We start from the raw sequence: 14424 nt of genomic DNA, 5'->3' as shown, positions 1-14424 counted from the left end.
GATTTTTTTTTTCCAAAACAAGCATACGCAGAAAGCCCATGCTTTCTTATAAGGTTTATTCTAATGAGAGTAATTACTAATATTTGTGTAAATTTACCCTGCTTGGTTCTGATTCTGGGTATCTGCCAATGCTTCTCTCCTAACTTCATCTCTCTTGCTCCAATAAATATTTCTTCATAAAAAATAATCATAGACTTAAATCATTCCTGCAAGCATTAGCATCACAGCTTTCTTCTCTTGCTGTTTCATTGTGACTTATTATTAACTGACTTCCTTTTCCAAAAATAATTTTTTTTTTTTTTTTATATTTGGCGCATTCCTGATGATTTATGATATTATTTCGTTGTGCTAGGGCTGCCCTGATGTTTATTCTAACAGTTAAGGTTTCTTACTTTCCCTTGAATTTCTCTTATGAATTTTGAATCAGATCTTATTTCAACTTGCTTGGCTTATACTCTTGTTTTGGAACACTTTGATTTGTTTGTTGTTATTTTGTTGTTGTTTTGGTTTGCTTGATTTTGTTGTTTTGTTTTGTTTTGTTTTTTTAATTATGTTCAGATAACCATTGCAGTCAGCTGAATTCTCACAATTGTTCTTTGACCCGCTTATTAGAATACCACATAACTCAGTGGTATGAATCAGTGTGCGGATTGCTGGAACATTTCCCTTCTTTTCTCTTTGATGTATAAAATAACTGCTCTGTAAACTGACCTCTCTAGCAATTGCTTGTAAATAATATGTGCCTTCCCCCAGAGAGGTTTCTGCGTGGATCACAAGGCTGAAGCTGTTTGCCTTGCCTAGTGAAAATTGCCCAGCCAGAGTATTCACTGGAACTGTGGATGGAAGAGGTAGATGTGCAGCACCAGGAAATGTTTGGTCATCAAGCAGTGTTTTGCCTGTCACTTTGGAGAAGCTTGTCTGCTGGTAACAAGATGCATCTCTTAGTTTGGAAACCCCCACTCCTGTTGAGCCGTTGTTCAGTTTCTGCAGGAGTGTTGCTACATAGCCCTTTAATGACTGCGGGCACTTCACACACAGCGTGTCTCTGTATGTGCGGGGGGGGGGGGGGGGGGGGTTGTTCCTAGTTCCTTTGCAGTTGCTTGTTCTCACTCACTTCTAGGAAAAAATGGAACTAGTAGAGCCACTGCTCCCACTTCTCTGCCAGATGCCTTACCATGCCAAGATGATTAGCCTTATTTGCTTCAGCTTTGCATACTCAGAATGAAATTAGGCAAGTTATTTCAGTGACAAATATCAGGATAAATCCTGTACTGACCTGCACCTTGTTGAATGCAGTTACTAATGGAGTCACTGGTTGATTTACACAATAGGGCTACTTGAAACTACTTTCCAGCATGGAATATACCCCCAGTTTTTTACAGAGTGAGTAGGAGCAAAACGTCAAAATAAGAAAGATGTGATATTCAGGGACTGCAGGACAGCTACAAAGAGAGCTACCATTTGGAAAAAAACAAAACAAAACAACATAATTATGTTAGAGATGGACTAGTTTGCTGATCCTGCAGCCTTATTTGTGCCTTTATTTTTATTCTCACTTTCATGATGTGGAGAACTAAGATTAACTAAGAGTAAGATATATAGATGTATGTATAATGCACAGCAATGACCCAAAGTTTATTTTTTTCCCCACCAAGTATAATAGGTTGTTAAGTTTGTGGTGGACTTTGTCCTGCAAAATTCTCAGTGTCACTTCAACGAAGGATTCTCAACAGCTTCCAGGACTGGATCTGGAAGGTGCTGAGTGGTTTGGTAGCTAGAAAATAGAAGCTTTCTTTTTGCAATGTTCCTTTTGAAGCAGTATAAGCAACACTGAAATTCCATTAACATAGTGGTTACCAGATCTCCATTATTGTATGCTAGAGAGATAAGGCTTTGAAAAATACATCAGCTGAGCCAAGACATGTAGAATGAAAGCCTTTCCAACAGCATCCTAAGAGAAATGGAAGATGGGACCTTCATTCTGCTATTTGTGTAGTGAGTCTGGTATTATGAGTGAAAACCTGCAGAAGTACAAGGAAGCACAAGAAAGGCCAAAACACTAAAGACTGGGTTACTGCAGGAGCTAAGCCTCTAGCAACAAGTGTTCTTGTTCATGGGCAACTGACTTAAGGTTGCTCTAAGTTACTGTGAACATCTGTGTTCAGAGAGTGACTCCATATCTAGAGATAAGCAGTATATTGTAAAGGATTGGTCTTCCCTCCACTGCTCAAGGATTTAAGAGCTATGTGGGAAGCTTCCAGCCCACTTGATGCCTGTGGCAACCTGTTCAGTCACAAACTGAAGCATAATCCTTACATGTCTGTTTTCACTGGGTATTAATTCGAGTGACTGCCACACAGAGAGGCAGGAGTAGCCAGACTGCAAAGCTGTTAAAATGTGCATTTTTTACCTCTGTATTACTTCAATGTATGGGACCATATTTTATGGTTCATGGAGGTTCCATACACTGAGATGATTTGTGTATGGTATTTTCACAATTAACTGCAGAGGCTGTTTTAGAAGTGCTGTGTCTGTCATTTGGGAAACATGGAGAAGTATGTGATAGAGCAGTTCAGCCTGCAGGTTGACTGCCTAAACGGAAGACCCACTATGACTTTAATCTACATTGCCAGCCGTGTAGGAGCCAAAAGTCCCAGTGACACACAGAAAGTGAAAGGGAACATGTGCTGTGGCAGCTCCCAGATAAAAGCTGTGGTTGAGCTGGAGCACTATGTGCAGTCATTTGCATCCCTGTTGGAAGTCAGCTTACGTGCAGACACTGCAGTACCGAGCCTAGCATATTGAAGGTAAACTGTGTACATTCAGCAGGTGCCGTGTGAGCAGCAAAACCGAAGTCCTGACCCCCTTGCAGAAAGGGTGGGTCAGGTAACTTGGAGTGGGAACCCTTTCAAGCATTCAGGCTTAGGAAGCAGAACTTACGGGTTGTTAGCAAATATTTGAATATGTTTGGAAGTTGAGGTCATTTAAGTTACTTCATGTCAGAGAGAAGTAATCACAAGGAGGACTTTGTAATTAAATCAGTGTTAGAATGCAGGTAACTGAGCACAGCTCTTGGAAGCATTCTCCTTGAAGCGACAGCTGCCTTTATCCTTAATACCATGTGTGTAATTTGTATTTACATAAATTCTCATGACCTTTTTGGATATTTTGGTGGAAACAAACCTCTGGAAGTAGTGCCTATCTCATATTCTTTGGTTTAATTTTGGAAAAATCTTAACAATTGCCATTTCCTATGCAGCTCCATCAGGCTATTTCATAACAGTATTGCAGTTCCATCCGGCAAATGGATTATAAAAAGGTGCTGCATAGCAGAATGGTTTTAATTTAAATGTACAGCAAGACATTTCTGTGAAATAAGAACTGCATTAACAAAGCTGGCACTAAGCCACAGTTGACTTTGTTCAGGTTGCTGCAACCTGCATCACCTCAAGGCCATTTACTCATGAAAACAGGCAGAGTCAAACTTTTCCTACCACTCTCCTAGTAGCCTCTTGCAAAGGTGCAGACTACACAGTCTGATCTCAGGTTCATGCTGCAAATTTCTTCTGTGATTCATACTCGTTATAAAAAGTTTAATCTTACAAGTGTAGTGCTGCAGCAAATTCCTCTGACACTTGGATCCAGAGTTCCAGCTTCCTACTTTACCTCATCTGTTCATTGGTTTTCAGCTAAGTCAGAGAGAAAATCCAAGTACAAGAGTGAAAGGGTGAGGGAAGGCTACTTTCTCTTCTCAAAACTTTCCATTAACATTTTTAAATTAGAGCCTTTTAAAAAAATAATAATAATCCTTAGTTGATATCTTTGAATGAACAGTCAGTATAACACTATCGAGGTTGCTGCGTCCTTGGCTTTCAGGCAGGTACGCAGGGAGGATAGGATAATGCTTTCCTCCCTCATTCCTTGGAAAAAGGATTAAGACTATCTGAAATAGACTTGAAATAAGACTATCTCCCTGTGAAAATTTAGAAAGGCAAGTTATAATTGACTTTTACTATGCATCCTAATGACAGGCAGCAAATAAGTATTTAATACATTAAAGGTTCTGTATGTGGTTTTCTCTTTGATAACTCCAAAATCAAAGCTCCTCATTTCTTAGGAATTGACAACAACAAAAATTCAACACTGTACATTTCACAGCAGTAGAGAAGACAGGTATCAGAGTACAGAAATAATTAGCCATTTTATGAGGCTAATATAGCCAAAGTATAGGTAAAAACCAAAATTGAAACAGGCGTTATGAAGAACAAAGGTTTCAAAGGGAAGATATTATGACAGATTTACTTAGAGTAAGACAAAGTCAAGTTAAAAGCTAGAACCAAAGGGAAACATTGTATGTTACCCACTGTTTCTTTTGCTAGCAGGTGGTTTATTTCTGCTGTGATGCTTTAGCAAGTAACAAGCTATTAAGCAGGGATACTGAAAGCAAAATCCTGTCTCTGCAGAATTTTAAGCATCAAAACGAGAAATACCTACCTAATTGTTGCCTTAAAGCTTTAGCTTATCTCCTAAAGAAAGCTAATTCAGATTTTAGACTTAGCAGTCTTAGTTATGGGCTAGAAAAGAAAGAGCAGTGCATACAATGTGTAAAATGTCATGTGCAAGAAATATTGCTGGATTTACCAGTTGCTTTTAAAACTATCTAACTTTCAATAATGCTACAATTTAAGGCATTTTCTGACTGTATTCAATATTTGTCTCACTAATATGTTACGTTAAACTGTCTTTGAAACTTGACTGACAATTATATTCTCGTTTCACTCACTGTAGCCCTGAAAAGAAACTGTAGATTACATTGTTTAATAGTCAGAACTTCAGCTAATGCTTCAGCTGGCAGCAGAGCTACAGCTAAAACTTGTAGCTCAGGCCCAGCTCAGGCCCAGCTAGCACTTCTGTCCACCAATATCTCTGGCCCCAGTGAAGATGAAAATGTAGTATCTTTGCTATCCACGACAGAATGCACCAGTTCTTAATTCTGGACTTCTATAGGGTGTATTCAACCTGAGCTGCATCAAAAGAAGTGTGCCCAGCAGGTCGAAGGAGGTGATCCTGCCCCCTCTACTCTGCTCTCGTGAGATCTCACTTGGAGCATTGTGTGCAGTTCTGGTGTCCTCAACATAAAAAGGACATGGAACTGTTGGAACAAGTCCAGAGAAGGGCCACGAGGACGATCAGGGGACTGGAGGACCTCCCATATGAAGACAGGCTGAGAAAGTTGGGGCTGTTCAGCCTGGAGAAGAGAAGGCTGCATGGAGACCTCATAGCAGCCTTCCAGTATCTGAAGGGGGCCTGTAAGGATGCTGGGGAGGGACTCTTCATTAGGAACTGTAGTGAGAGGACAAGGGGTAATGGGTTCAAACTTGAACAGGGGAAGTTTAGATTGGATATAAGGAAGAAGTTCTTTACTGTGAGGGTGGTGAGGCACTGGAATGGCTTGCCCAAGGAAGCTGTGAATGCTCTGTCCCTGATGGTGTTCAAGGCCAGGTTGGACAAAGCCTTGGGTGCCATGGTTTTGTGTGAGGTGTCCCTGCCCATGGCAGAGGGGTTGGAACTAGATGATCTTACGGTCCTTTCCAACCCTAACTGTTCTATGACTCTATGATAAGCTTAGCAATGGAAACGTGTGCATTATTTGGTCAATTTGCACTTGGCTAAAGAGTGAGGGTGAGAAAAGGTCATTCAGAGGTTAGTACATTTTCAGCGCAGGAAAAGGTTAATAAAAGTAGTGGTTGGCAGTGAGGGAGGAACTTCAAAAGACAATGGAGCAAAGACATTTTGCAGGCTTTTATTCCTTTGGCAACTACCACCATGAAATATGTTCCTAAAAGTCAAAAGAAAGATTTGTTTAAAAAATGGCAATGAACAAACATGACAATGTGCCATGCTGTTGTCTGCCAGGACACTGCCCTTCTGCGGAAAAAGTGCTGATGATGCTAGGAGAGATTTATAGCCACACAGACCACACATGGAATCAAAGTCTGATTCTGTCACACCTTTTCTAAAAATGCACAGATAATCTCATTGCTGTGTTTCAGAAAAGAAGGGAGCCCCTGAAGAAATGCTTGAAGAGGTCTCTGGACAGGATAGCTGCTGTTCCAGTCTGCCCGAGTATGCCTGCCATTGGGGTCACCATCCATGACTGACTGGGTGCCTCCTCTGTAACAGATTTGTTGCTGCAGATGCTTGCAAAAGACAGCAAAGGGGTTGAGAGGTTTCTCATAATCAGCCTGTTTCAACTGGTTTGAAACCAGAGGTGGCTTGGACTCAGACAGGTGCCCTCCCATCAAACTTGCTTTTAGTTTAGGAAGAACTTTCTCCCTTTGCTGCAACACTGGCATGGGTTTGTGCTTGATGATGTGGGCACCTACACATGTTCAGATGGCAGCAGTCTCTGCCATGAACATGCTAATTGAGCAACTAGCTGCCTTTCTTGAGAATAGATGAATTCATAAAACCTGTAGGAGATAGAATTCTCAAGTTTCCAAGTTTTAAGTCTGGTGGGAGTTTATCCCAGTGCAATCCTTATGAGCCAAACAGTTTTGTCATATTTGTAAACTTGCTCTTTACTCATATTATTCAAAAGCTAAACACTTAACTTTAGAAAACATTCCAGTGACTGTGAGATATTTGAAAACATCAAAAGCAAAGATGTGCTTAAGTACTTGCTGGATAAGACACCATGGATGTAGTCTTCAGCAATTTGCACAATTTGGGCTTTCCTTATTTACTGTCAAAAGAGAAAATACTTATTTAAATATTTTAATTTGAAATAGTCTTGCACTGTTCTTTCCTTACAGGTTTTATGGTTTTAGTTTATTAAAACAAGAGGCAAAACTAAAACACTCAGCAGTATATCTTAAAACTTCCTCTTGGCTTCAAATGAATCTCTAATACATGCTGAATGAATATAACAAGATTTAACCAAAAAGAATATACATCTTACATATTCACCACTGCTTCTGTGTCAAAGTCATACCCTGTTGCTCTCGAATCTGGTACTGATCTCCTGGTTTCAAGTTAATAATAATTAACTCTCACACTAATTTTGAAATAATGAAAGGCTTTCCTTTATCTACTGATTAGTAAGAAGCAAGAAAGAGACTTTGATGTCCTCCCCTTGGAATTGTTGTAATATTTTAGCTTAAGCCTCCTGACCCAATTTGTAAGGGTTCAAGTCAAGAAGGATTACTATTTTCTCGTAACTAAAAAATAGTTCTCTACTGCTCTATCCTTTTGAGATTCTTCTCTTATCTCCAAGGTCAGGTAGAAACATCAAGGGATTAGGAATATGCTCTGTCTGTGGGATAGCTCTAGACAACCTTGTGGTGTTCTCCCACAAAATATAAATAAATTTGTTTATTTCTTCTTAATTCAAGCAATGTTCTCAGGCTCTGCAGAAAGCAGCACAAACAGCCTCCAGCAGCTTTAAAACTGATAGTCCTCACCTAATTTTCAAGTTGTTCCAAACATCTCTCACTTCTCTGATGAATGTTAGCAGCTAATATTTTTATGGGATGCTGTTGCTCCAAGTTGCTTTCTCTGCCTCTTACACATCTTTAGATTTTAGTGCCTATTGAGCTATTTGCAAGATACACTTTTGTGTTTTCCTCAAGAAATAAGGAGGACATCTTCTGCAGGTTAAATCTCTGCCACAGCATTGTTCTCATCATACTAGCTGTTAAGGGAACATTCCCTTTTTGCAACAGTACACAAGTGAAAGATCTATGGGTATGTTTCTGTGTATCGTGGACTGGCATCCCTCAGGTAGCTGCTAATGAAATCAGGCTGTGCAATCTGTACATTTTGCACTGTCCTCTGGTTGTTTGGTTGTTTTTTTTCAATTATGTTTGTTATTTTATCCAACTGATCTTTCACATTCCTGGCATCGTAAAAATCCTTCTTGGTCTTACATAGCGCCTTAAGGGACTGCTTAACTGCTTTTTGGGGCATGAAGTGATTATGTCCATGCTGTTCAGAATACATATAAAGAAATACAGTATGTTGTTTATTTCCACTGAACGCTAGGTGAAGCCAGTGGGAAAAACAGTAAAGGCTACAGGGGGGTTTATCTGAAAGTGTCTTGCTCACAGGAATACTTAGTTCGGTGTCTGCCATATTCTTAACGACTCACACATCCTGCCGTATGAGCAAATTCTTTATCATTCCCTGTTCCTCCTGATTTTCTAGAGTAAATCACTGGGAACAGATGTATCTTGCTGTCCCATCATAGCATCCTCTACAACATGGAGAGGATCTTTGACAAAGAAAATAAATAAATAAATAAACAGTGTGAATATCTCAGTACATATGCTTCTGCAGGCTGGTGGTGAGATTCAAAGGTTTTATTAATCCATTTGACTTATACAGTCAAGGGAATTTAGATGGGGGAATACAAGAAAAAGGATTTTGCCTGTAAACACTGGAGTTATGCTATAAACAGGAAAATCAGAGCAGTAGGCCTTAAAGAGATCCTGATTCCAAAATTCCCCAGAGAAGAGTGAAAATTCTTTGCATAGGTGTATTCCTAACACAGACTCATTTGGTGAGGGAAGCCATTTAATATCACTCAATATCAGCCATTTAATATCATTTAATACCATTTAATAAATGCTTGTGCATTTTACTGTAATGAGGTTCACTGCACTTGCCATTTTACAGCTCTTTGGTCTTCTATCAGTGTATGAAGCTTTCATACATCACTATGAAGCTTTATTTATCTCAGTCTTCAGTTTCCTTTGACAGTCTCAGACTTCAGAATATGTAATGCATAGAAAAATGTCTCCATTGCAACAAAATCATTGCAGTTCTTTTTTAAGGATTTAAAATATTGTTTATAGTTGGAATGAAGTATCTTGCAGTGGAAAATGTGGTCCCTAACTAGAAAATCAATTCTGTCAGAATTCTGTATTTTAGCTGCACTTTTCCTAACTCAGAATATTTGTTATTAAACATTTTTGTCTGCACAGTAATAATCAGAGGACACCTGCAATCAAGCCAACTTTTTCCGAGTTGAAACTAACTGACCTTGGTCCTAATCATCCCAGTGTAGCAGAATATCTGAGTCAGACGCATAGTTCAGTAAGCATCAGGAGCAATGCTGTGATTAGAGGTCTTCAGGACAAACATAAACAATTGAACTCTGGATCAAAGGGCGACACTCAAGAACAGCAGATGTTGAGAATGTTCTTTTAGAAAGACATAACAGATCCTACATATCCTTTGTTTTACTCAGATAGTTTTCATTTGTTCACTGGAGTGAAATCTTAGATGACTAGGAAAAACTAGTTATCTGAAGTCTTGCTGACTTCAGATAAATCAGAACCACAAACTGGAAGAATAACTTAAATAACATAGTGGTGTTAGTATTCACAGATTCTCTGTTCTGCAAAAGGATCTTTGTAAGACCAGCTTTACATACCTATCTTCATTGTTTATTTCCTACTGAGCAAATTATATCTGTGTTCCTCTGCTGTTTTGGTTTTCCCTTTCTGTTTAGGTTTTGGTGTAGGTTTGTTTTGTTGTTTTATGGTTTGTTTTTTTTGTTTGTGGTGGTATTGGTGTTTGTTTATTTTTTGTTTGTTTTTGGTTTGGTTTGGTTTGGTTTTTTAACCATTAAAGAAGTCGCAGAATTGATATGGCTTAACTTTGAAGAGAAAGGAGGTATTTTTGCTGGTTGGATTTCTCACTCTGGTTCATAGCAGGACCACACAGTGTTATACTAGCAGAGCTGAGCCACAGGCACCCTGCAGGACAGAGCAGAAAATGGCGGAGAGGGCTGGAACTGCTTCACCTGGCAATGGAGATTTTTTTCTGTTTGTAATTTGTCTGTTCACCTTAAGCACAGAGGAAGGGAGAGGGAAGCTAACAAAATCAGAGATCAGCTTTAGCAAATGAGAACATCAACCCTATCTTTAAGTCTTTCAATTCATTTGCTCTGTGTAGGTCAGAGCATCCCAAATCATGTTTTCCCAGAGGATCTTCAGAACTTCATAGGTCTCTCCGAGCCCATAAATACACTTTCCTTGATGGAAAGGTCCTCATAATGCCCTAACACCACAAGAGCAGCTGGCAGGGGTGCTTTGTACTGCCTGTACGTAACATGATGTGCCACTAAGGGCTGCCAAAGGCTGTGTTTGCCTGCGTGTACAGTAGGTTACATTAAACTGTTGTATTGTGGATGTGTACACAGAGCAATGGTGGTCACCAACAGAAAGAAGTAGCTAATAATGATATTAAGTGGGACTAGTATGGTTATGCTTTGACATGCTTAATCAGATCTAAGTCAGTTTCTGGGCTGAAGAGATACTGTAGCTCTGTGCAAAATATTTAGAGGTCCCCTTTCACACAGATACATTGTTTTGAGGAGCCAAGACTGAAGCTGCATTAAACGAAGAAACAAGTAATCCAGATTTTTCATTGAGGAAGGGTGGGTGACCTTATTTGAGACACCCGATGAAATTCAGCTTCAGTAAATCAGTGTAAACTGAAGTGTTTGTGGAGCTGTATTTTACACCTCTCTTCCCATGGATTTATATTGTTTATTATATGCATTACAAGAGTGCTTTACTGTATTAGACATAAAAAAGTATAACACAGTGCTCTTCCCTCTCCTCCAAAACACTAAGCCATTACATTTTCCAGCAAATCTAATTGCGTAAAGTATTCCAAACACTGTCATAGAGTCATAGAATGGTTTGAGTTGGTAAGGACCTCAAGATCATCAAAGTTCCAACCCCATGCTGTGGGCAGGGACACCTCACACTAGACCATCTCACCCAATGCTCTGCCTTGAACACCGCCAGGGATGGAGCATTTACCACAGGGCAGCCTGTTCCAGTGTCTCACCACCTTCACAGTAAAGAACTTCTTCCTTTTATCTAACCTGAACTTCCACTGTTTAAGTTTGAACCCATTCTCCATTGTCCTACCACTACAGTCCCTAATGAAGAGTCCCTGTAGCAATTAATGTTTCCAAAAGAACAGCTAAACTATAAGAAGACAGCTGATACTAATATAGATCAGATTAAATCTGATCAGCGAGTGTGAAGGAGGCTCCTCCCGTAAAGTAGTTTAAAAAGACTTAAGCTGACAGATACTTCATTCCTCCTCTGTTCTGAAACAACAGTGAAATTGTTCTGAAACAACCTGGATCAGTCAAAGATATTCAAGTGCCCTGGGCTTTTTCCAAGAAATGTTGGAGTATGGTGTATACACAAAAGAGAGAAAGGAGAATCTTAGAGCACACAGAGAGTTGACTAATACTCACATGCATTAGTCATGTGAGTGAAAAACTGTAGGGACACAAACAAGGGATTGTAATCAGCTATTTCAGTCATCAGTAGATGATTTCAAACACTCTTATTTAAATAAACGCATTGTGGCTAAATATGACCTTCATTTTAGGTGTTTCTCTAAGGTAAAAAAGCTGGAAAAGATGCAAATGCTTGATATGTAACTAGTTTCCTGCTTGTACTTACTGCCTCAAAGAAATCCTAAGGATAAATGCTAAAATGAATCCTGGTAAGCTCTTTGGTAATACATTAAATGTGCTAATAGACAACATACTGTAACTTAACTCATGAAACTGCCAGTTATTTTCTCCTTTTGGTAACAGACATAAAACTTTAAAATACACAGTACAAGTCTTAAACATTTTAATCATTATGAGCTGAAAATGTGTTTGTGTTGTGTTAAACAATTTGTGTTTGTTAACGAGGCGTTTGTTTGAGTAGCAAATAACGATGGCTATAGAAATAGCTATTCCACAGAAGATGCTCCAGAGGTAGCTGCTTCTCTGTTTAAAGCAGCAGTGGAAGAAATGTGTTGCCTTTTGCAAATCCCATTTCCAATAAAAAGTGGAGGCTTCTGTAACACAGTTAGAAGCCCTGAGACTGAACTAACAAGAGATGTGCCAGTCACTTGATCTGTTCATTGCCTGCCTCTGCCAGAACTGCTCTGGTGGGGCTGGTGGGGCTTGCTGAAAAGCACGTGTACCTCCTCTGGAGTGGCTGTTCTAGTGCTTAAAGGGATTCAACACACCTCCACATCCTCCAGAGTAGCTAGAAGCCTGTACTATACACTTCTTGTGTTTGCTGTAGTGTCTTTTAAACATTGTCAATTAAATCAGCTTATAAAAGTTTATACAATGAGGAAAACAAAAAATCATTTGTGTGGGAAATTAAGTAATTGAAATCCTTCATCCTTCCTGAAAACAAATACACTCCAGAGACAGTTGGTTCAATGGTGAGATGAGGGAAAGATTTCTGTGGAAGCAACTGGTGTAGAAAAAAGCCCCATCATTCCATTGCAACTATTAAATACTGAAGAGGAAAAAGCACTTGAGGGGAAGGTGGATGAATGTGATGCCTAGGGGCTCCTCCTGCAGGTACTTCTGTGCAAAGCTGAAACCAGCAGCTCCCTACACAGGCACGACACCTCACATAGAGCTCGTTGAAGGCAAATGAGGCTTATTGCCATCCTAGCACTGTCACACTCGAGCCGAGTTCCTCCTTACTTGGGCTGAGTGGCTGGAGAGAGGCTGAAGGAGGGTTGCACCTGAAGAAGATCTTCTCAGCAAAATGATTTTGCTTCCATCTGTGCAGAATTCCACCCCTGGGAAAGCAAGCAGCATGGAAGCTGTTTCACTTGCAAAGAGTTCAGACAGCCCTCAGCCACTTTGGCTTGGTCATGCATTATTCCCACAGAAGTCTGCAGCTCCATGTCAACAGGAGCTGCAGTGGCAGTAGAACGACAGCTGACATTATATCAACACACAAGGACTGCTTATGGCTTAATATGATTATTGTTCAAGTCACTAAACCCATCTGCCTCAATTCTTATAGCAAGATCAGCCCCACTGGGCAATTTCCCCTCCTGGCATCAGCTTGCTGTGAAACCCAAATCCCTCTCAGGATGCTGCGCAAGATCTCTGCATGAAAGCTGGAGGGGAGAAAAGGCAAGCCAAAGGTGGAAATTGGTGGAAGATCTGACAGCCGCAGCATCAGGTGGGCAGCATGGCAGGGACATGGGGAGCTTGCCATCAGGCACCAGAGGGAGGAGGAGATGATGTGGGAAGAGTTATGTGCAGATGTGGTGGTGCAGAGTTTATAGGCGAGGGCTGACCTCGCAGTTACTATGAAATGAGAGAGGGGCCAGGGGAGGAGGTGAGGGAGAGAAGGGGCACGGTTGGGCGAAGAGAAGACAGACGATCCTGCCGCAGGCACTCGGATCAACCGGGGAGGCAGAATGTGAGACGGAGGCAAAGCTCTGGGCTTTGAGCAGGACTGGAGCAGAGCTCAGCTCAAAGCAGGGAGTGAAAGGGTGTTGGAAACCTCCAATCTGCACAGATGACAAATGGGCATGTAGGCGCATCCAAAGGCCAGCAGGCTTGAACTGCATAGTGGAAAACAAACCCCATACTATGCTGCAGACGAATGTTGTTCCCTATAGTTACTTACCACTTAGTTTTTCAAGATAAAAAGGCTTCATATTTGTGAAAAACATGTAGTCCAGCACCTCAATGCCCCCGACTGGTTCTCAAGCAGGAGACATTAAAATTCTCTCATATTAGTTGTTTCCCAGTGTGCAGTTCTGAGGAAGAGCAGCAGCCTCCACTAAGGAAGGGCAGCTGCAAATTCCTCTTTCCGTTTGAGTTAGGACTTTATCTAATCTCAGATTGGTTTGTATCCCTTAACCCAGCCACTTTACTCTCCTCACAGCCATACCCACCTGTTTGTGGGGCTGCCTGTCTGCTGTCCATCCTGCTGGGATAAGCAGCAGTGCACTGGCATTATTAACTTGGAAGTGTCTCCCCATATGCTTAGCTGTAGAATTTGATACCATCATCCCTTCAGACTGCGCTCAAAAGTTTCCCAAAGGTTCTGTCTCTAGAACTCTCCATCCACTACAGTCTACCTCAAATCCAGGCCAAAACAATCAATAGCCGATAGTTGCTTTCTCCAAGTCTAACACTCAAACCAGGCATTATTTGGCCTTTATTCTTTTTCCTGTAGTGGCTTCTGCTTCATAGAGAAGCAGAGCACACGCACTTCTTTATGGTGGTGCACCAGCCAGTAGGATGTGTGTGTCATTGCACCATCAGTTCCATGTTCAGTCTCCTCCAGAGGAGAGTGGTTTCCAACACTGGATCTTCTTTCCCTCCTATTCCGTGTTCTGGTGCACACCAGTGCTCCTGCTCTCCTTCAGCCGGCAGGACTATGTGGACTGACGCTGCTCTGGAGTCAGCATGTCAGCAGTCAGGGACAGATCAGTGACCAACCCAGACAGCAGGATGGGAGTGGTAAGCAGGCACTGGCCAGTGGAGATTGAAACCTTTGGGCACTGCCACATGGGACAGCAGCACTGCCAGCAGGAGCATGGGAAAGCAGTTAGAGCTGCACAGTGGGC

The sequence above is a fragment of the Pezoporus wallicus genome, unplaced genomic scaffold (assembly GCF_028554395.1).
Source record: "Pezoporus wallicus isolate ANWC-B61680 ecotype Strahan unplaced genomic scaffold, APGP_CSIRO_Pwel_v1 scaffold_8224, whole genome shotgun sequence".
Classification (NCBI taxonomy): Eukaryota; Metazoa; Chordata; class Aves; order Psittaciformes; family Psittacidae; genus Pezoporus; species Pezoporus wallicus.
Note: the sequence above shows the minus strand (reverse complement) of the source record.